The sequence below is a fragment of the Lissotriton helveticus genome, chromosome 6 (genome assembly GCF_964261635.1).
Source record: "Lissotriton helveticus chromosome 6, aLisHel1.1, whole genome shotgun sequence".
In the NCBI taxonomy this organism is placed as follows: Eukaryota; Metazoa; Chordata; class Amphibia; order Caudata; family Salamandridae; genus Lissotriton; species Lissotriton helveticus.
In genome coordinates, this window is record NC_136067.1 from 456,162,950 (window position 1) to 456,184,979 (window position 22,030).

Below are 22,030 nucleotides of genomic sequence, written 5' to 3' on the forward strand. Positions count from 1 at the left end.
GTCAATTTAGACTGACCCTGTCTAGACACTACCCCAGCAATGGTACTCACCGGGCAGCACGGAACGGAAGGCCTCGAACGGGACTGGACTATGACGACGAACTTCGGACTTCGGACTTCAGTTACGGGTGGGCCTCCGGATACCTCGGACCTTGGACTCTCAGCTTGGGCTCTGGTCGGGACTCGCCGCGTTCCTCCACCGTCTCGTTCGGATGCTGGACCGCCTCCTCCGTCTCCTCCGTGGGCCTGAGGGATACTTGAAGCAGAAATATCTGCACTTGGCCAGTATGGTTCCGTCACGACTGCAGAGGGTCAGGGGGTCGGCGTGGCTTCACCGACGCGTGGGGAAAGGGCAAGTCCCTGTTCGGGCGCCATTATGTGGTAAATAAATAAATAATACCCTATTTTTGACTAGACTTATAGCATAACAGATAGCTCAATAAATAAGAGTCAAGATTCGAGGTAGTAGGAGTTTCTGCAGGTTTATTACAGCATAAGGACAGGATCAGGACAACCTGCATAGGAATAGGACAATAAGGCCCAGCAGGGGAAAAGAGGCCCAGCAGCTGCTGGGGCTAGGTCTGGGATGAGCGCGCTAACATTTAATAACATAACATTGACTTATATACATAGCGCAAACACATAGCATTACATTGCAGTAGGCGTAGCAGTGGGTGGAGCAGAAGGCGTGACGCGTAGCAGTCGCGAAAGATAACAGTAAAAAGAGGTGTAACTGGGAGTATACTTAGACATGTGGTGCAAACGTAACAGAATATGTCATGAATGGGCGGAAACTTTGGAGGGGGCTACCTAAGGAGCCGGGACCTCTAACCTAATGGTGCGCGAAAACTGGCAATGACGTGTTACTAGGAGAAGCTGGGGGCTACGAACTCTGTGCTAGGAGCAGAGACTAGAGTCTGGAGGGTCGGAGCGACATGTACCTAAACCTTATCTGGTATCTGATGTTTAGGGAACATGTTGATATAAACTAGAAGTCATGAGGGGAGAAGCTAACTTGATTCTAAGACTGGACCATGCATTATTCTTCATGTAGTGCGTGAAGAATATTAAATGACTATTAAATACAGTATTTCTCTAACGTGGAGACGAGAAGGCTAGACAATGACGGAAACTATTGATGCAGTTCAGTAGCTCAGGAATGCAGAGAAGGAGGACTGAACTGATAGCTGGAATCATAACATACTCTTGGCAGACTCAGAGGCAGAGCCAAGCTGCACCGGGCACTGCGAGGCAGGAAGTAAGTGAAGGGTCGAGGATACAGGTGGGGGCTGTATCGCTCCTCAGCAAGGCTTTCAGGAGACAGGAGCTGAATCTGTGGTCCGGGCCCTGTTGAGGCCTGGAAACGGGGACTTTATAATGAAATAACGTGCACACTGGGAAACGTGGCAACATAACTTTACATAGGCCTGATATTCGTAGTATTCACGAGGACTGGAAACTAACATACTAGAGGTGGACACAACTGGAATTGCGTCATTAATCGGACATGGGGAATAACATATGCATATTGGTCATGCACACATAACATATGATGGATGAAGCGTAGGGACACAGAACATGGCAAAATTTACTTTTCCACAGTTCAGCCCCCAAACAAACGGCTAGCTATTGAAGAGCATCAGAAAATATTTTGCTTCAGTGAACAGACTCTTGTGACCTCAGGATTGAATTGTTTGCCTCTTTTGTGGCTGTCTGACATAACTGAAAGGAAGCATGCAGCGTTCTAGTAAAAAGATCCAAATAAATAAATATATGTGTGTATTTATCAAAAGTAATGACTGTACTTTTATTTATTAAATGGAAAATAAAGTCATGGAATGATACTTTTTTTTGTTGGTATTTACAGGATACATGTAACAGATATAACAGACAGTTTTGATTGTTATTCGCTGACACTTGTTTATAAAACAAAAAAGAAAAAGAAAAAATACCTATTAGTTGTCTATGAAGTAGTAGTCGGTGGTGTAAACTGGTAGGAAAATGGGCCAAATCGATGGACCTTAGCTGCCTTTGTAATATGTGGTGTGTTTTACGTTTTATATACTGCTGTCGGTATGTTACTGGTACGTTTCCATCTTTCATGTACTGCTATTGGTATATTTCCATTTTTTAATTCATGTTGGTGGTTTGCTGCTGGTATATTTCCACATTTTAGATGTGTGGTACGTTGCCGGCATGTTTCCACGTTTTCGGTACTTGTGGTATGTTGCTGGTATGCTTCCACATGTTATATGCTGGTGGTGAAATGTTGATTTGTTTCCATGTTTTATTTACTGCTAAAGTTATTTTGCTGGTAAGGTTCCACTTTTTCGCTACTGATGGCGATATGTTGATGGTACGTTTCTAAATTTGAATTCATGGTGGTAGGATCTTGTCTGAAATATTTTAAACTCAGGAATGTATTCATCCTCTCAAGATGAGTTTAGGTGGTCAATATTGTGAATCGGAACTAATGGCAATAGATCTGATGGACTATGAGAGACTGTTGACCGCCAGCTTTTTAAATCTCAAATATAGATTTGACATGGAACTAAATTGATAGCAAACGAGAATCCGTGTCGAATAAATTAGCAAAGAAAATTAAAATATACGACGTATGTATTGAGTACTACTATACCAATAACACATGCTAAAAATATGCGGTAGTACGAACACAGTATTAATCGACGTTTTCTTCTGCTTGTCTCGTTGCAGAGTCCCAATGCACGCTGTGTGGCGAGCCTGAAGGTAAGACTCCCGCTTGACTCAATCTTTGTCGCAGCTGGCCTCAGTCATGCCTGACCAGCTTGATCTGTCCCTGGTTCACCTGCACGTCTGCTCCGCTGACAGCAAAGGGAACTTTGTGTCTGAACTGATACCGAGTAAATAGAGAGATGTCTTTTTTTTCTGAAATCGATGCTGTGAGGGAATACATTGAATTAAAAGCGAGCGAGCACAGTACACGCTCTGGGCAGTAAACAGACATTACAGGCTTGCACTTTGCCATCCTAAATACGAGAATGCTTACCTCCTAGTCAATTTATTTAGTTAAGTCTGCTTTGTTTTGTGATACTGTATTCAAAAATGTTTACTTTTTGTTGACAATTGAGATGAGTGGTAAACGTGTTCAATGAACACTAACGTGTTTCGTGCAACTGGTGGTGGGGGTGAGTGGGGGAGAGTTGAATTGAGAAAGCTTTGCGTGGGTGCCCTTGCACTGGTGACTTTGCGTGGGTGCCCTTGCACTGGTGACTTTGCGTGGGTGCCCTTGCACTGGTGACTTTCAATCAATCAATCAGAGGATTTATATTGCGTGGTTAATGGGGGGGGGGACTGGGGGGAGGTGATTCCAGGTACTGGGACTGGGGTGGCTGAGTCGAATAGCCAGGTCTTCAGACCCCTTTGGAATTCCAGTAGAGCAGCAGGTTGTTCCAAAACTTGGCCGCCTGGCTTGAGAAGCAGCGTCAACCACCTGTGTTGCGGTAGATGCGGGGTGTGTAGGCGAGGGAGAAGATGCAGAGGGTAGATGCCTGGAGGGTGGTTAAAGTTGAGTCAGTTGTTGATGTAGGTGGGTCCCTGGTTGTGTAGAGATAGCCTTGTATGCGTGGATCAGCAGCTTCAATTTAAATCTTCTCTGTACGGGGAGCCAATGAAGTTTTCTGAGGTGGGTGGTGATGGGTGTTCACCGGGGAGGCCTTCAATGACTCTGGCAGCAGTGTTCTGTATGGATTGAAGTCTCTATAGGAGGTTGGTGGGGAGCCTTTGCATGGGTGCATTTGTGGGGTACTTTTGCATGGGTGCTCGCGCAAAGAAGAGCTGTTATCAGCTGCTCAAGTGAAACTTTACAATTTGCAGTAGATTGACACAAAACCTAAATAAATTAGAGCGTGCAAAGGTAATGTGGTCTCTTGGTCTGAAGAGGAAGTGACTCTGTCAACATATAGCAAAGCAGCTTTGGGAGATATACTTTCTTTAGGAGTTATGTCTACAGTGCTAGGGCCCTGGGACCCTAACTCACATAGTAAAAGTATCTCTGTTACCACCTATTTTTTTCTTCCCCATTCTCAGGTACCAAAAGTATGTCACCGACGTTTAGAATAATTACTTTTAAGTTGTGTGCTTTTACAGCTTTACTGTGTGGTATTAGTGTTTCCGTTTCCTATCTATAACCTCTCTAGAGATATAGTTAATGGTGCAGAGCAGAAACAAATCTGGCCACCTGATTACCACACATATTTGCGATTCATCCAAGACTACACGTTTCTCATCAGGGATTTCAAAGAAGAGTCAACACTCAGAAAACAAAGCAGCCTCCGCTGATGTTAATGTGCTTCATTACTGATCGAAAGTGTACCATGCGAGTACCCTTTCCTTTTTGTAAAATAGGTTATTTCTTTGCCTGTTTTGAGCATGTTGCATCATTAATCATCTCGCCATCTCGAACTTGAAGATTCTATCCTATGATCAATAAGCAGTATGGAAAATTTATAATTGAAACATTAACAATTAGCGACATCATGAAACGTTTAACAACATTAACAACTGTGCTGCATTTCTCTGGCAAGTACCAGTACTTGTGATTGCAGATTTATTGCTGTGTCTTTCACTTATCACTCTGTACATCTCTAAAATGCACATTTGAGGGCTGTCAATATCACATTCAGTGTGTGCCAAAGCTGTGTATTTGTCCTCTCGACCTTTCCGACCTTTCTGACCTTTCTCTATATATCTCGTGAAAGTGCACCCAATCTTGTCTGCATGAAGTGCACTCTCCTGGTCTCCTGCACTACAGTGCACTGACCACAGAAACAAAAACACGCTCTAAACTCAGGTTAATGCCACTTAGATACACTATGCTCTTCAGTGCCACTTCTCCGCAATTATTCAATCATTCCTGTCCTCTGACTCGGACATGCACTTGCCACTTAAGGATTTATAGAACTGGAGTTCTCATTTTCTAGTCCAAGAACTCTGTAAAATAAAGTTCCCATATGATGCCATCAAGGCCATTGCTCCAAGCCTCGCCTCATTAAAATGACCTTGGACATGGGGAATGATGCAGTATTGATTCTGTTGGACCTCTCGGCAGCATTCAATACCATTTTTGCTCAAGATCCTTCTCCAGCAAATCCAAGATGTAGGGATTTCCCACAAAGTTTTAAAATAGCTCAAATCATTTTTACCCGACAGGAGACAAACCGTTGTTTTAGGAGAATTTTCATCCAAAGAAAAATTGGTTAGCAGGGGTGTACAGCAGGATTTGTCACTCAGCCCTGTCCTTTTTAATATCTTTGTTGCCCCTTTGATATCAATGATTGACTCATATGAAATTGAAACCACTTCTTAACGCAGTCGACACCCAGATCCTCTTGCTTGAGAGGAGGTTTACTGACCCTGAACTGAACTTTCAAAAGCGTCTTTCCAATTCTATTGCTTGGATGCAAAACAACCATATTAAGTGCAATACTGAAAAAAAACGGAAAGAACCTGGGGCCAAATTCTATGTAGATCTCTCCTTCCATCCTCAAGTGGCAGCAGTAACCGGGATGTGTTTTAATTTTATCAAATCTTTGAAAAATTCTTCCACTACCTCCCTCTCACCACCAGGCAAGCAGTGGCATTTGCCCTCATTACTTCGAGGGTCGACGTCTGTAACAGCCTATATGTGGGCTGCTCAAAACAACTAATTCACAAACTTCAGATGGTCAAACATGCAGCTGCCAGGCTCTGCATCAACCCATTGCAAAGTTTGCATCGGTTACCAATACATAAAATAATTCTGTTCAAGATCTTGTTGCTGGTCTTTAGTGCCTTCAAGGTAATGGACCCTAAAAATGTTATGGTCAGATTCAGCCACTACCGGACCTCGAGAACTTCAAGTACAAAGTTGCTAAAGCCCCCTTCCTTCAAATTAAAAACTCGAGGTGGCAAATCTTCTATGGTATTAGGCATCAATGCCTGGAACCAAATGCCACCACATCTCCAATTTATAGATGCAGAAGAGGTAAATAAAAATCCCCTTAAGACTTGGCTTTTCCAGGCATTGAATGCTCTTTGCCATGTTCTCATTTAACTGACTTACTTAGGCTTAAGACAGGGTTCACGCTGTTACTTAGTAGAGCACCAGGATGCTTATTCTTGAGTGACAGTTGCACTTTACAAATGCCCTATTTATTCATTCTTACGCATCGGGCTCCAGAGGTCTCCATCTCAAAAGCACCCCTGCTTTAGCCACCATAAGGGCAATAGCTGCATACGTGCAAGTCTGTTTATCCTGTTGTCTGAGGTATTATAGGATAGTGTCAGCTCTTTAATCTCTTTGGGTGTGTTTCTTTAAAAAACTTCTCCCATTTCCTTGCTCACTTTGCCCCATTAGGTGTTTACTATGTAGCATGTATTTCTGAGTTTCACATCGCTGTATTCTGCTTCACTGCACCTAAAGCAAAATGCCAGAGGCTGTATTCTGTTTAGCTCCATTGATTCAGTGCCAGATGTGTTGCCCTTTTGAACTAGATGTGTATTAATCTTGCCACTCTGGTCACTGATTGTGAATATAGACCATTTTTCCCACTGGCCAATTTTTAAATCGGTCTTCGTTATTACAACCACTTGGGACTAAGCGTCTCATTTCTTGTTTGTCATAGAGAGAGTCAAAACGCCATAAAATGCACTCACACACCCTGTGTGGGTGCTCCGAGAACCACAAGTGCCTTTTGGCTGTTATTGCTGATTGAGTGTTGTCTTACCCATATCAATTGTATTGCTTTTAATAAATTGTTGAGATGTTTTCTAGTGTATTATTTTTATCTACTAATACCCATCAATTGCCTGAGCTAGTTGTGCCCTCTTGTCTGGAAATCGCTGAGTTACTATTTTAGCAGCCTCTCAAAATCTTTCACTTTTACACTATTTTTGACACCGCTTAGGCTTAGATTATAGTGTCACGTCAAAGTATCGTGGATTCTTCATCTGAATGCTCTCCTCCCCAGAACGCCACTCAGCATTTAATTTGCCACCTGTCTCCAACGGTATTTGCTCTGCTACCTTTCCAGTCATAAAGCACACTTTATTAAGTGCATTTTTTAACAGGGAGAGCATCATGTACCTCTGTTATGTAACTCCAGTTTTAGATAGATCCCTTCAGGTTAGACAGATATCGCATCTTGTCATCTTCCAACAAGAGGTCTTTCACTTCTTCTGCTGAGGTTTAGATGCTTTTGATACCCAATATTCCCATCTGGTCTAGTAGTGGAGCGACAGGGCTATTAATAACAATAGTTGAGACAAAGAACGTATGCACCTTGTACCCAGTCATATAACATGAAAAACAAAGACCCCAGTATTCACTCTCACCATATGGCTACAGAAAAGATGTTTGACTTTGCACAGTAATCCCTCCCCAAACCTTTTTATTCAAGAATCTTGAAATGGTGTCCACACTCCATCATTTGACACACCTTTGTGTCTAGTGTTCATTTCTTGCTCACACCTTGCATCAATAGTCTCATATTATCCCTTCACAAGTGACCTTCGACTATGCACACATGTTCCTTATGTAATACTTCTGGGGCCTCCTCCTTCAACCTATTTAGTACTACTTTTGGAAAGATACTAATGTGAATATTAGTAAGTGTGAAACGTTTCTCTTCCTCTTTCCGCCTACCAAGGGCTCTCGTAAATTACAATTTAACCTTTTGTCACCTCTGTTCTCCTGCAGAGTTTCAGTAGAATGACAAAGTTCCCTGGGCAACTGCCTGGTATGCACCTCCTTATTGGTCTCCATGATTTCTCTTTATGACACATTCTCTCTGAGCATGTATTTGCCTGATCACTTTTAACATAAAAAGCAACTTCCTTATCAAACTTTCAACCCCTTCTGATGTCTACACATGATAGAAGAAAATATGAAACTATTGGGGGATAGCCATTACGCCCCATAATGGTCGAAATTCATGTTTGTGCTTCCTGCTCTCTAAATTCCATTGCTAGGAGATTTCTTAATTTTTCTCCCTTCACATAATGGGATATCGTCTATGGCTTAGTAAAAATTGTTGCCATAATCTGATGTGGGTTTCAACATGTTACCAGAGCGACATATTTCAATTGCATAGCATGCTACAATACCCTAACTTTGAATTTTACACCCAGGCTGTCTAAACTGGAATACTTCGCAGTCTTTGCATCTTTTACACCACAAAAATGGACCAGGTATGCCTGGAGATCCCCAGCAAATTCTATGGTGTGGCTCATTATCCAGTAAGAAAGCCTGAAACAACCTGGCTGACATTCGGCCAAATAGAATTGGTGCGTGGGCCTAAGCCATTATGACTGACTGATTGGACTCGAGTTTGAATGTCTGGGACTTTCCATATAATCCTGAAACACTTCGTGGTCCCTGAAGGCGTCATATTTCTCAAGCTCCAGGAGTAGGCCAGTCAACTACCAAGAGCCCTATAGTGATTTGAGCCAGAAAGGGAAATTCCACCCATCATTTTCTTTGCCTAGAGATGTGTATTTGTATCCCAGAATGACAGATTCATCTGAAGTCTGCAGATGTGTTTATGCCTGCCTCTAATAAAAAAAAAGTTAGAAGAGAGAGTATTGTGACCGTTTAGTGCATGTTGTGTTAAATTCATACTCGGCTAAGGTTAATTCCTGAACCTTTCTGTCTGTTTACAGAACATTCGTTTATACAATCTTTAATAAACTATTGCACCTTATTCTGGATGCTCTTGTTAATTACTGTTACCCATCGGTTCTAGTGATGCCCTCTCCCTCAGCAGGTGTATAGGATATATTTAATCTGCTGCCCAAAGATTACCAACCCACTGAAACTACATTAAACAAAAACCCCTTTCAGCTCTAGGTTAGGTGAGAACAACTTTACAATGCCATCTATAAAGTTTTGTAAAGGCGGGAAACTTGGCGAATTCTTCCATTAAACTTTCTACGAAAAATTCTTGAACATGTTTTTTCTAGAAAAATCTCTTTGCAACATAATCATTTCACTGAATTTTGGTTTCTTTATCCTGGGCTTTTTCCATCCACTGCTGCTTTCAAACATAGTGGGTGCCTAGTGTGAAACATCTCCGTACGTTTGAAACTTGTGCAATCTTATCTCAGATCCCGGAGAAATCATAAAATAATCTAGCCTAGAGATAGTTCAATTCACAATACATGCAGATGTACATTATATGCCATTAAGAATAGCCAGAAGCCGCGGTTCGTGCAGGTAAAAGCGTTGGGGCGGTGGGGCTGTGTAAGGGGGGATTTCGAGGGACGATACAGAGGGGAAATTAAATAAATAATTAATTTTTCCTCTGCATCGTCTCTTGCAATCCACCCCTTACAAGGATCACCGCCCCACCGCTGTTACCTGCATGTATGCCTTCATCTTGCCATCCCCCAGAAGTCTGTTAAAGAGTGGGTAAGAGGCAACGCTACAGTCTGCTCCCACTAAGAGCTGGATATTTGCAGAACAGGAACAACACTGTTATGGACCAACAGCCTGGATATCTGTTCCTAGTTTGCAGATAGGTGCAATACAATACAGTGAACTTTCCAGATATGCGAATTTCTAGCATCTCAAATCAAAGCTTCCAGTTTCAACAGACCTTAGACAACCTGACAGGTGATGGCTTCCACGTGAAGGTTAGACCACAACTTTAACTTACTTGCCCTGTTTAGGGCACAGGAAAGGTTCCATGTGGTATGGATGGGACCAGAATGTAAGTCATAGGGAAAAGATTCTTGTCTGAAGTAAGTAGTCAAGTGCCATTTAATTGAGTGAGAAACAATAGCGTGCTGTGAAAACTCTAAACTATACAATCTAAGATGAGAGAATGCCTATTGACACTGTGCTTCTTGAAAGAAAACAGTAGCATGACTTGACAATAAGCTAAGCCAGTAACTCAACTGTGAAATTGGGTTGTACAGTAGGTGGAAATATGCTCTTAGTTCTAGTTTGGTCAACATGCTCCAAATATTATTGTTTGTAATCTTGCTGCACAAATTAAAGTACGATTTTCTCACTGCCCTAATTATTATTTTGGTAAAAGAGTATTGTGCAAATATTTGTTATGCACAATAGATTACAAATTGTACTCTGGTTACCTCTAGGAAAGGGTATCAGTTGACAGGGAACCTAGTAAAAATCATGGTGTTTCTTCAGGCACCTACACCGCTACACAATGACATCTTTATCCAATCCATTGCAACGGCAAAACCCAGCTGCACTAGATAGCCAAGTCAAAGCAGTTTAATGAATAACCCTCTGCTAGATGTCTGACTCCTCAAGGTGTTTGTTAGTCCTGAAAGAAATGAGTGGATATAATGTCTGACTGGTTCCAGCTGCTACAAGTTTAAAAAAAACAAGTCCAGTTAAAGGCCTGAAGGTTTATGGAGTGGTCTGGCAAAAGTTTCTGACCAAGTGACATTTTCCCAGAAAATTATGTAATATTGGGGAATTCGTTGGTATTTTTCAGATTACAGGAAGAGGAAGTAATCCTATTAACTGATTTATTCAACTGTGCAGAAAAGGAATGCTGCACCTTCCCTCCCTCCCACGCCACATCATTACAGTACAACTGCAAGCACAGTTTATTTCACTGTGAAACATTCGCTTACATTTTTGCAGCTACATATTTATTTTGTGAGAGAATCTGCCCCTTCCATGAATTTGGATTTATTTTACTCAAAATCATGTATGGACTCAGATCGTTTCTAGATAATTGCCCGCTTGCATGTATTTTCATCTGAAGCCAGAAACACGCCTTGCTGCGTGGGAAGAAGGCCCACGGGGGCTTCAGTAGCGAGCTTGAGTTTGCGACCCAGCAAATTATGCATAGAGATCTCACGCTGTAGCTAAATACAAACGTCTTCATGACAAAGACCTGTTTAGACTGAGTTACATTCTACTGTTATAAACAAAAGGTATCCAAGATTGGCAACTATTTAAAGGAATGTAAAACCGGCATTTTTAAATTTAACTCATTCTTGTCTGATGTATTATGTTACTAGAAACATTTGGTTTCAAGACGTAGATGCAGTCTCCAAAATTACATGGACAATGTTCCTGTTGTTATCTTGGATTTAGAAATTGTATATTTGTTCACAGGTAATTTTATGAATCCTTGAATGATTAAAGGTCCTCTTAGCTCCACAGCTTGGTAGAATGAACGATATTATGTAGCTTAAGAACTTGTAGGAGTGGGAAATTCGATTGAGTTTTGGAATGGTCCTGGGGATGTTGAATCATTTGTTGAAATCAGTATGGCGAAAAAGAATTGAGTACTTTCATTGAATAGATAATGTTGTTTTATCTCACTTTCCCATCGTTTATTGATGCAATGATCCATGTGCAAAGAAAAAAGTTAAGAAAGTCTACGGTGATACATTTTGTTTAGCACCAAACATCACTGAGTTTAATAAGCTGCTGATTATAAAGTGGAGAAACGAACAGTAATAGTGATCAATTGAAGACAATATATGTAGTGGAAAGAGCAGAGAGTTATACTGCCTATGAATTACATAAAATACATAAAATATGGACAAGTGAGTTTTGGGGACATGAATAAGTCAGCAAAGTACATGAATAGATAGCAAAGATCAACAGACACAAAACAATGTGAAATGTATATCTAAGTAGGAAGGGAAGATACATGAATGCCGCAAATGCCACAAACTGTGTTTATCTGTAGCCATCAAGCCTGCATGATGTAACGTACACATCCAACGGGTTAGTGACTTTATCCCTTTGTCGTTTTTATCTTCTTTTTACTTTTATTTTGAAAGTGAGTTGGGGGCACTGATATTACTTGGTTCGTGGGTGTTGTATAGCACAGTCTATTAACTTGGATTTAAAGATCTGAATTGAAGCAGTAAGTCCTATGTCTATGGGAAGGTTATGCAATTCGAGGAGCGACTACGCTGAGAATAAACGTTTGAAGTTTGACATGTTGTTAAAGTGAGATGTATTGAGAAGTGTTGTCAAATGAATTCTTTGGGGCAAGTTTATGCTGAATAGTTCCTGATTGTCTTTACTCGGTAGAGGATAAGGATTAGGCTTTATAAGGGAATTTAGCTGTCATAAAAGTGGAGCAAAAGACTTGTGTTGGTCACGTTAAAATGTAAATTATTCTTGCAAGTTTTCTTGTTTGAATGATGAGCCTGGCTGCAGAGGAGAGGATAGGTTTAAGAACGGTCAAACAGTACTTACGCAATCTGCTTAGTGTTGAATTTTCTTACATAAGGTGCGATATCACCAACGCCTGAATAGCAGATGTTAAGTAATGTTTAGGGATGAAAGGATAAAAGCTATCAGTAAGCTTTTAGATGAAATCTGGCACTCTTGATTATCTTATTGAGGAGCAAAGGCATAGTAAGGGCAGTGCCAGTGGTATAAAATGGGAAACTTAAGGTAGCATGCTGCTACCTGTGTTAACATGTAATTGACATCCAGGAATAAACTTAAACAAATTGTATTGAAGTTTATCTGCTTATTATTTGGTCAATACTCAAATCGTACTGGATGTCACGATTCTGTGGGTGACTGCTCCAGCCTTACTTGCAAAGAAAACAATAACATGGAGCACAGTGGTTGTGCTCAAGCAAAAAAAGTGCATCCCGCATTTAACATTTCTTTAAAAATTTTGAATGTGTCAGCCTCAGAGGCAGGTCTCCTTTTTAGGTTGAGCATGGGCAGCACATACGCTGCTCTGCAAGCCATGCTCTATTGGATTATGGAATAGAAACCCCGCCCACTCTCCATCCATATTTGTCATTGGCTTGTGTCATTGTCCTTCATAAATGCTGGCTACTGATTCTTTAATAGGCCTGTTAATCCCTCCTTAGTACCGCCTTGTCTTCATTTGTTTAGTCTCATGAGGAATGTTTTAGCCTGTAAGCACTATTATCTTTAATGTGTTTCTCCTCCTGCAGGCACAACATGATTTCCTGCAACATTCAGCACGCCATGTGCGCTTTCACTTCCTAAGCAGCACGGGACAATGGCAGCGTTTCTTTGAATAGGTCTCGCATTTCCATGAGTTTGCGCTATTGGCATTGTACATGACAATGCCTTTTATTTATGTGTTAATTATCAAAACATATAAATAAAAGGCAGTTATTTACAGTGCCAATAGTTTAAACTATCGCAAATGCGATATCTATTGCATTGTAAATGGTTGTTTCTGTTTTGGGTTTGTTTCAAATTGTTATTTTCTCGCAATACTGATTGGAAGTGAGGCACTCCTCCTGGTGATTATTGTGGACCTGATTCACAAAGGTACACCTTTGTGGAAGTTTACCATTTTTTTGGTGTTTTAAAAAGATAGGCCCATCCTATCTTTTTATGTGTGGTGTTCTCTGCCTCGACTGTGTAGTCTCTACAATTGTAAAATTACTATGCCATTTAGAACTCCGGATAAAACTTATGACTGTGGAAGGCATATTCTTCACATTCATATCTGCAATAATGCCTCTGATGTGATAAATACATTTCCACATTCAAAGTATACATAATTAACACAGATTACACTTGTTTTGAACATGAATAGGAGATAAATGGAAGAACTGTTTCTGTTTTTAATCATTAAATGATACCACAAGTAGAAGGTTATAGAAAAAGAGGCAGTGCTTAATTTGTGCCGGTGCTTTCCGGTGCTTAGCAACGGCACTTAAATGTCAGGGCTGGGTCTACTGTGCGCACACCCAAAGGATGAATAGGTTTTGTAAAAATATATATATGGTATTGGTATATACCTTTTATTCTCTTTTACTTGTACTATCTGCGGCCCCAGGCCCGGCCGGCGGCCGCAGCGTGTTTTTTCATGTCATAGTAGTCAAAGTGTGTGAGAGTCTGTCATCATCACCGATCACCGGCGTCGCGTCAGGCCAGGGTGCAGTGTTTTCGGTTTTGCGAGGGCGACTCGAGTTAGTTGCTAGCGCGAGTCGAGTGGATTGAGTGCCCCGACCTCCTCCCCCCCTCCCGCTGCCCCTCCCCCTCCATCGCAACCAGTACTGGCCGCCTGCAACTCACATTTCATCTGCACGTGACGTGAGGTAGGTTAGGTAGTAGTAGCACAAGATGCCCCTGCCCAGGCTAAGGGAGTCGACGAATAATAGTATTATAATTTATTAGTAAGTACTGATATTGATATAAATATCAAATGTGCCAGGCAGCCGCAGCCAAGTAACCCAAGTTTCGTTTCATCATGGTGGACGCAACAGACTTGTTGACAGTTTCTTTGAGTTTGCCAGTGGGTGGGCGGGCCGCGTAAATTCAGAACGCGCACAAATGTATTTGGCCGGGCTGAGGTTCTGATGGGGGTAGGGGAAAGCGTAGATTTTTTTTCACTTGGCAGGCTGCCACCAGTTGCCACGCCCCAGCATAAACTGCGCAGTTTAGTTAACTGCAGTATGAGCGCCGGCACCCGCATTCAATACAGGTATGATTTTTTGTATATAGAATGGACTTGCTTGCTTCATAAAAGCAACAAGAGCTGCCTGCTCGGGGCTCTCGATCTAGCCAGGCCCAATAGTCTGTTGCCAAATGCCAATGCCGTACACACACGGGACTGTTTCGTTTGTTGCACAAAACCTGGCTTAAGTTTCCCCAGACATTTGATTTTGAAGAACACTTTTATTCATGTGTTAATGCTGGATCATGTGTCCAAAAATCCCCTGTTATTTTGTAAATGAATCCCACCTTCACATTGACCGGCGTGCCTGACTACCACCACTCACCCTTCTCGTTGGTATCGGTGTCCGACGTGGCTTGGAAACAACTCTATTTTAGCTAGAAGACGCAATTATTGCAGACTGTGTCTGTTGCCGCTCATTCTGCTTTCTGTATCTCAAATGGTATTGCACCCTTTCTGATGATCAATCAATCAATCAATCAATCAGGAGTTTGTTAAAGCGCGACTACTCACCCGTAAGGGTCTCAAGGCGCTAGGGGTGGGGGGGTTGGGGGGGTGCAGGTTCCATTCCATCAAGGAGGGGGTCTGTCGAAGAGCCAGGTTTTGAGGTTTCTTGCGAAGATGGGGAGCGATGTTGTCTGTCTGAGGTGGAGCGGAAGGGCGTTCCATGCTTTGGCCGCGAGGAAGGAGAAGGAGCGGCCTCCCGATCTGGTCTTTCTGGTGCGGGGGACCACAGCGTAGGAAAGCTGGGCTGATCGTAGGGTCCTTTGGGGTGCGTGGAATTTGAGTCGGCTGTTCAGGTATGCTGGTCCGGTGCCGTGGAGGGCCTTGTGTGCGTGGGTGAGCATCTTAAAGGTGATTCTCGCCTCGACGGGGAGCCAGTGGAGTGTGCGCAGGTGCTGGGAGATGTGGCAGTGTTTTGGCAGGTTGAGGACCAGTCTTGAGGCGGCGTTCTGGATGTTCTGTAGCTTGCGGATGAGGTTTTTGTTTATTCCGGCGTAGAGTGCGTTGCCGTAGTCAAGTCTGCTGGTGACCAGGGCGTGAGTGACTGTCTTTCGGTGTTCGAGGGGGATCCATTTGAAGGTCTTACGAAGGAGGCGGAGGGTGTGGAAGCAGGAAGATGAGACAGAGTTGATCTGGCGGTCCATTTTGAGCTCGGAGTCCAGGATGATTATTTCAAACACACCGTAAAGGGTCTTTTCTCCCTCGCTTTAGATTAATTACCTTGCATTTCTTGCTTGCTTCGATGCCAGGGTACCTGGTTTGATCGACTTTCTACTTGCACTTGTGACCAGTCGCAGCACCAGTCACTTTGCGTTCTTTGCACCCTTTATATTAATCCCTCAAGCGCCTCTTAGCCCCTTGTTTACATGCCACTGTTAGGCGCTATCACTTTCTCCTACTTTTTATTTTTTACAACATTTAGCAACCCCTGAAGTATGTTTTGCTATTTTTTAACTTCATTAGAGTTGCATTAAGTATTACAAAGTGGCATGGCTCTTCTGTTAAATTGTAAGTTTACATAATAAGAAGCACTGTGCTTTTAGAAAACTGTTTTAACTAACTGTAGTAATTTTATGTTTATCCGATTGTTTGTTATGTTAAAATAACTCAAGCCACTTACTACTCTGAAATTTTGCATATTTTATTCTAATAAAGTGTGCCAGTTTGAAAGTTTTATAGGATTGTTTTATATTCGCAAGGCACTTATTTGATTTTGTTTTTTTATCTTTGTATTTATGTCGCTCATTTTATTTCTGCGTGCTTTTTAGGCATGCTTGCCAAATGCAGTTATGACTAACTTAGCTGAACACCAGAAACTGCATCTTTTTAAAATAAATGGTGGCATATTTACAAGCCCCCTGCACCACCAGTGCATCACTTTTTGTGACGTACTGGTGGCATATTTCGCTGCTCCATATTTACAAGGACAGGAAAAGCCAACCTGCGTGGCTTAAAGCCACCCTACGTGGCTTATCCTGTCCTTGTAAATAAGGCCCCTTTACATGCAGCACTTTGCGTGAAAGGGCCGTTCCATGGGTGTTGCTATGGGTGTTCCCACGCAACACCCATGGAACCAGACACATTTCCAGATGTACGAGGAATCGTAAATCTTGAAATGCGTCCATATGCTACGCCTCCCCAGAGGCATAGGGAGGCGCAACGAGGAGAAATGTTTTCATTTCTCCTCGTTCTTTTTCCTCTTTCAATGCGTGCTGCATTCTACAGCAGGCATTCAAAGCGGAAAATGCCTGTAGTGATTGTTTTTATGCAGGAAGGGAACCCTTCCTGCACAAAAACAATCTCCCCATGACGCAGGCTGTGTGAAATGTTCTTGTTGAGCCTAGCAAAGGTAGTGACAAATGGAATTCCATGTAACTCGATAATAGCTGCAGATGTTCAGGTACGGTAGGATATCAGTGATTGGGTCTGGTGTGGGGATGGTGTGTTTAACATCACAGGGGACAATATGAGTGGGGGGTGTAAGCCACTTGCTACAGCGGGAATAATTCCATTCTGATATATTAGCAAGTATGTAAAAGTTGTATCTTTAAGCTCATTATACACAATTAGACTCTGCTGAAAATTACAAAACTAAGCACCTTTTCACATACCCTAGTATTGACATGCACTTTTGATGTAATCTTTTTCAAAATTTTCGCAAGGTGGAGGAACCTCCTATCAAAACTTTATTTGAGGAAGGCTTACTTGCTGAAATTCAGATTGTATATTACATCTGGCTTTCAGCCTGTCAGTTGAGGATGTGGGTGGAGCCAATAAAGGATGTGGGTGGAGCCAGTGGAGGAAGTGGGTGGAGACAGGAAAAGTGGGTGTGGCCTCCGACAAATGTTTGAGCACCTGTACTTCATATTTTACAAATTAAGCACTGAGGAAAAGCCAACCTGCGTGGCTTAAAGCCACCCTACGTGGCTTATCCTGTCCTTGTAAATAAGGCCCCTTTACATGAAGCACTTTGCGTGAAAGGGCCGTTCCATGGGTGTTGCTATGGGTGTTCCCACGCAACACCCATGGAACCAGACACATTTCCAGATGTACGAGGAATCGTAAATCTTGAAATGCGTCAATATGCTACGCCTCCCCAGAGGCATAGGGAGGCGCAACGAGGAGAAATGTTTTCATTTCTCCTCGTTCTTTTTCCTCTTTCAATGCGTGCTGCATTCTACAGCAGGCATTCAAAGCGGAAAATGCCTGTGGTGATTGTTTTTATGCAGGAAGGGAACCCTTCCTGCACAAAAACAATCTCCCCATGACGCAGGCTGTGTGAAATGTTCTTGTTATATACATTACATTACATTGTATATTACATCTGGGTGGAGCCAATAGAAGATGTGGGTGGAGCCAGTGGAGGAAGTGGGTGGAGACAGGAAAGGTGGGTGTGGCCTCCGACAAATGTTTGAGCACCTGTACTTCATATTTTACAAATTAAGCACTGAGGAAAAGCCAACCTGCGTGGCTTAAAGCCACCCTACGTGGCTTATCCTGTCCTTGTAAATAAGGCCTCTTTACATGCAGCACTTTGCGTGAAAGGGCCGTTCCATGGGTGTTGCTATGGGTGTTCCCACGCAACACCCATGGAACCAGACACATTTCCAGATGTACGAGGAATCGTAAATCTTGAAATGCGTCAATATGCTACGCCTCCCCAGAGGCATAGGGAGGCGCAACGAGGAGAAATGTTTTCATTTCTCCTCGTTCTTTTTCCTCTTTCAATGCGTGCTGCATTCTACAGCAGGCATTCAAAGTGGAAAATGCCTGTAGTGATTGTTTTTATGCAGGAAGGGAACCCTTCCTGCACAAAAACAATCTCCCCATGACGCAGGCTGTGTGAAATGTTCTTGTTGAGCCTAGCAAAGGTAGTGACAAAGGGAATTCCATGTAACTCGATAATAGCTGCAGATGTTCAGGTACGGTAGGATATCAGTGATTGGGTCTGGTGTGGGGATGGTGTGTTTAACATCACAGGGGACAATATGAGTGGGGGGTGTAAGCCACTTGCTACAGCGGGAATAATTCCATTCTGATATATTAGCAAGTGTGTAAAAGTTGTATCTTTAAGCTCATTATACACAATTAGACTCTGCTGAAAATTACAAAACTAAGCACTTTTTCACATACCCTAGTATTGACATGCACTTTTGATGTAATCTTTTTCAAAATTTTCGCAAGGTGGAGGAACCTCCTATCAAAACTTTATTTGAGGAAGGCTTACTTGCTGAAATTCAGATTGTATATTACATCTGGCTTTCAGCCTGTCAGTTGAGGATGTGGGTGGAGCCAATTAAGGATGTGGGTGGAGCCAGTGGAGGAAGTGGGTGGAGACAGAAAAAGTGGGTGTGGCCTCCGACAAATGTTTGAGCACCTGTACTTCATATTTTACAAATTAAGCACTGAGGAAAAGCCAACCTGCGTGGCTTAAAGCCACCCTACGTGGCTTATCCTGTCCTTGTAAATAAGGCCCCTTTACATGCAGCACTTTGCGTGAAAGGGCCGTTCCATGGGTGTTGCTATGGGTGTTCCCTTCAACACCCATGGAACCAGACACATTTCCAGATGTACGAGGAATCGTAAATCTTGAAATGCGTCAATATGCTACGCCTCCCCAGAGGCATAGGGAGGCGCAACGAGGAGAAATGTTTTCATTTCTCCTCGTTCTTTTTCCTCTTTCAATGCGTGCTGCATTCTACAGCAGGCATTCAAAGCGGAAAATGCCTGTAGTGATTGTTTTTATGCAGGAAGGGAACCCTTCCTGCACAAAAACAATCTCCCCATAACGCAGGCTGTGTGAAATGTTCTTGTTGAGCCTAGCAAAGGTAGTGACAAATGGAATTCCATGTAACTCAATAATAGCTGCAGATGTTCAGGTATGGTAGGATATCAGTGATTGGGTCTGGTGTGGGGATGGTGTGTTTAACATCACAGGGGACAATATGAGTGGGGGGTGTAAGCCACTTGCTACAGCGGGAATAATTCCATTCTGATATATTAGCAAGTATGTAAAAGTTGTATCTTTAAGCTCATTATACACAATTAGACTCTGCTGAAAATTACAAAACTAAGCACTTTTTCACATACCCTAGTATTGACATGCACTTTTGATGTAATCTTTTTCAAAATTTTCGCAAGGTGTAGGAACCTCCTATCAAAACTTTATTTGAGGAAGGCTTACTTGCTGAAATTCAGATTGTATATTACATCTGGCTTTCAGCCTGTCAGTTGAGGATGTGGGTGGAGCCAATAGAAGATGTGGGTGGAGCCAGTGGAGGAAGTGGGTGGAGACAGGAAAAGTGGGTGTGGCCTCCGACAAATGTTTGAGCACCTGTACTTCATATTTTACAAATTAAGCACTGAGGAAAAGCCAACCTGCGTGGCTTAAAGCCACCCTACGTGGCTTATCCTGTCATTGTAAATAAGGCCCCTTTACATGCAGCACTTTGCGTGAAAGGGCCATTCCATGGGTGTTGCTATGGGTGTTCCCGCGCAACACCCATGGAACCAGACACATTTCCAGATGTACGAGGAATCGTAAATCTTGAAATGCGTTAATATGCTACGCCTCCCCAGAGGCATAGGGAGGCGCAACGAGGAGAAATGTTTTCATTTCTCCTCGTTCTTTTTCCTCTTTCAATGCGTGCTGCATTCTACAGCAGGCATTCAAAGCGGAAAATGCCTGTAGTGATTGTTTTTATGCAGGAAGGGAACCCTTCCTGCACAAAAACAATCTCCCCATGACGCAGGCTGTGTGAAATGTTCTTGTTGAGCCTAGCAAAGGTAGTGACAAATGGCATTCCATGTAACTCGATAATAGCTGCAGAGGTTCAGGTACGGTAGGATATCAGTGATTGGGTCTGGTGTGGGGATGGTGTGTTTAACATCACAGGGGACAATATGAGTGGGGGGTGTAAGCCACTTGCTACAGCGGGAATAATTCCATTCTGATATATTAGCAAGTATGTAAAAGTTGTATCTTTAAGCTCATTATACACAATTAGACTCTGCTGAAAATTACAAAACTAAGCACTTTTTCACATACCCTAGTATTGACATGCACTTTTGATGTAATCTTTTTCAAAATTTTCGCAAGGTGGAGGAACCTCCTATCAAAACCTTATTTGAGGAAGGCTTACTTGCTGAAATTCAGATTGTTTATTACATCTGGCTTTCAGCCTGTCAGTCGAGGAAGTGGGTGGAGCCAATAAAGGATGTGGGTGGAGCCAGTGGAGGAAGTGGGTGGAGACAGGAAAAGTGGGTGTGGCCTCCGACAAATGTTTGAGCACCTGTACTTCATATTTTACAAATTAAGCACTGAAAAGAGGTAACTCTAGTTAGTGCGCTTTACGGGTAGTGCAGCATTTGCAATGCATTAATCTGTAGGGTCAAATGCAATACGTACGCTGTAAGCCTGTAACTGCTCATTTTATCACTTTTTGGGTTACCTTAATGAGGTCTAATGAAGAACAGCCTGCTTGTACGAAACTAGGAAAACTCAGCTTTACTTCTTGGCGCCTATGTTCCTTTAAATTGCAGACACTGAGAGCATCCTAGTGCTGGCATTTTGCTATGGAACTTCAGTGCTGAATCTTCTTGGCTAGGTTGAAATCCCTTAACTGGAACCACAGTGAGATTTCTGGACTGACAGAGCTAGTATGAGAGGGAGTACTTTCACTTTCCGTTTTCAATTCTAAACGAAAATACTTGGGAACATGCTTCGCTTAACCTAAATATCGCATCCTACCAAGGTACACCTGCTTATGAGAAGGCTGATTTGAAAATATGGATCAGATTAAATAAGCATCATCCTCCGCTAAATCTTTTGCTTAAAGTGCAACTCAGCCAAAATAGACCAAAGTGCGAAATTTCCAATATAGAATTCCTTCTACTGAAACGCATCGTGCTAGTCTAATGAAGGGTTCATTATGCATTTGAAAAGGGACAAAAAAAATATTTAAATGAATGTGTGCGAAAGTTGCTTCTCTCAAATTAAAATTGTCTTGGCAGAGGCCATCATTAAACTATTAGAATTGTTCTTTTTCAGGCAACACCAGCCAGCATGCCATCTGCGTCTAAACTAAGAGCCATTATCTCAAAGAAACGGTATTCTTCTTCTTCTAAACAAGGGATCTTGGCAGCTCGCACTGAAGATTTTCTTTCAGCATTCAGGGTCATTTTCTACTGAATTTTTATTTAAAACATATTGTATTTTTCTTGCTCTGTTTTTGTAGCTATTTGTCTTTTTTATATTATCTATGTCAGCAATGAAAAAAGCAGAGAAAAAAATATTGCTATCAGAAACTTTTCCATCTGTGTAGTAGTATGCATTTTATTCAAGCAACTGCATACCACATGTTCTTCAGTACGAATCAGGTTGTGATGCAGAAAGCTCCAAGGGAGAAGCCACGGCCCGTGGAGGGAGTTGCAGTGGGGCAGGCAGGCGGGGCAGGGAGGGGCACGGTGGAGGGTGATAAACACCGGAGTATGGATGATTACAGGTAAGTGAACAAATAAATTAATAAAACGAATTTCGTTCCGTGTCCTGCATCGCAAAATGCAATGCAGGGCGTGCTACGAAATTCGTTTTATTAATTTAAATGT

General features: G+C 42.4%; 1 protein-coding gene across 1 annotated transcript in view; it reads left to right on the plus strand.

Moving 5' to 3' along the window:
- Window positions 1–2,718: 2,718 nt before the first annotated feature.
- Window positions 2,719–22,030, plus strand: part of DLGAP2 (DLG associated protein 2) — a 1,782,978-nt gene continuing 1,763,666 nt past the window's right edge. The window contains exon 1 of the mRNA XM_078647907.1: window positions 2,719–2,747. The gene's annotated coding sequence lies outside the window, so the exon portion shown is untranslated. The remainder of the gene's footprint in view (window positions 2,748–22,030) is intronic.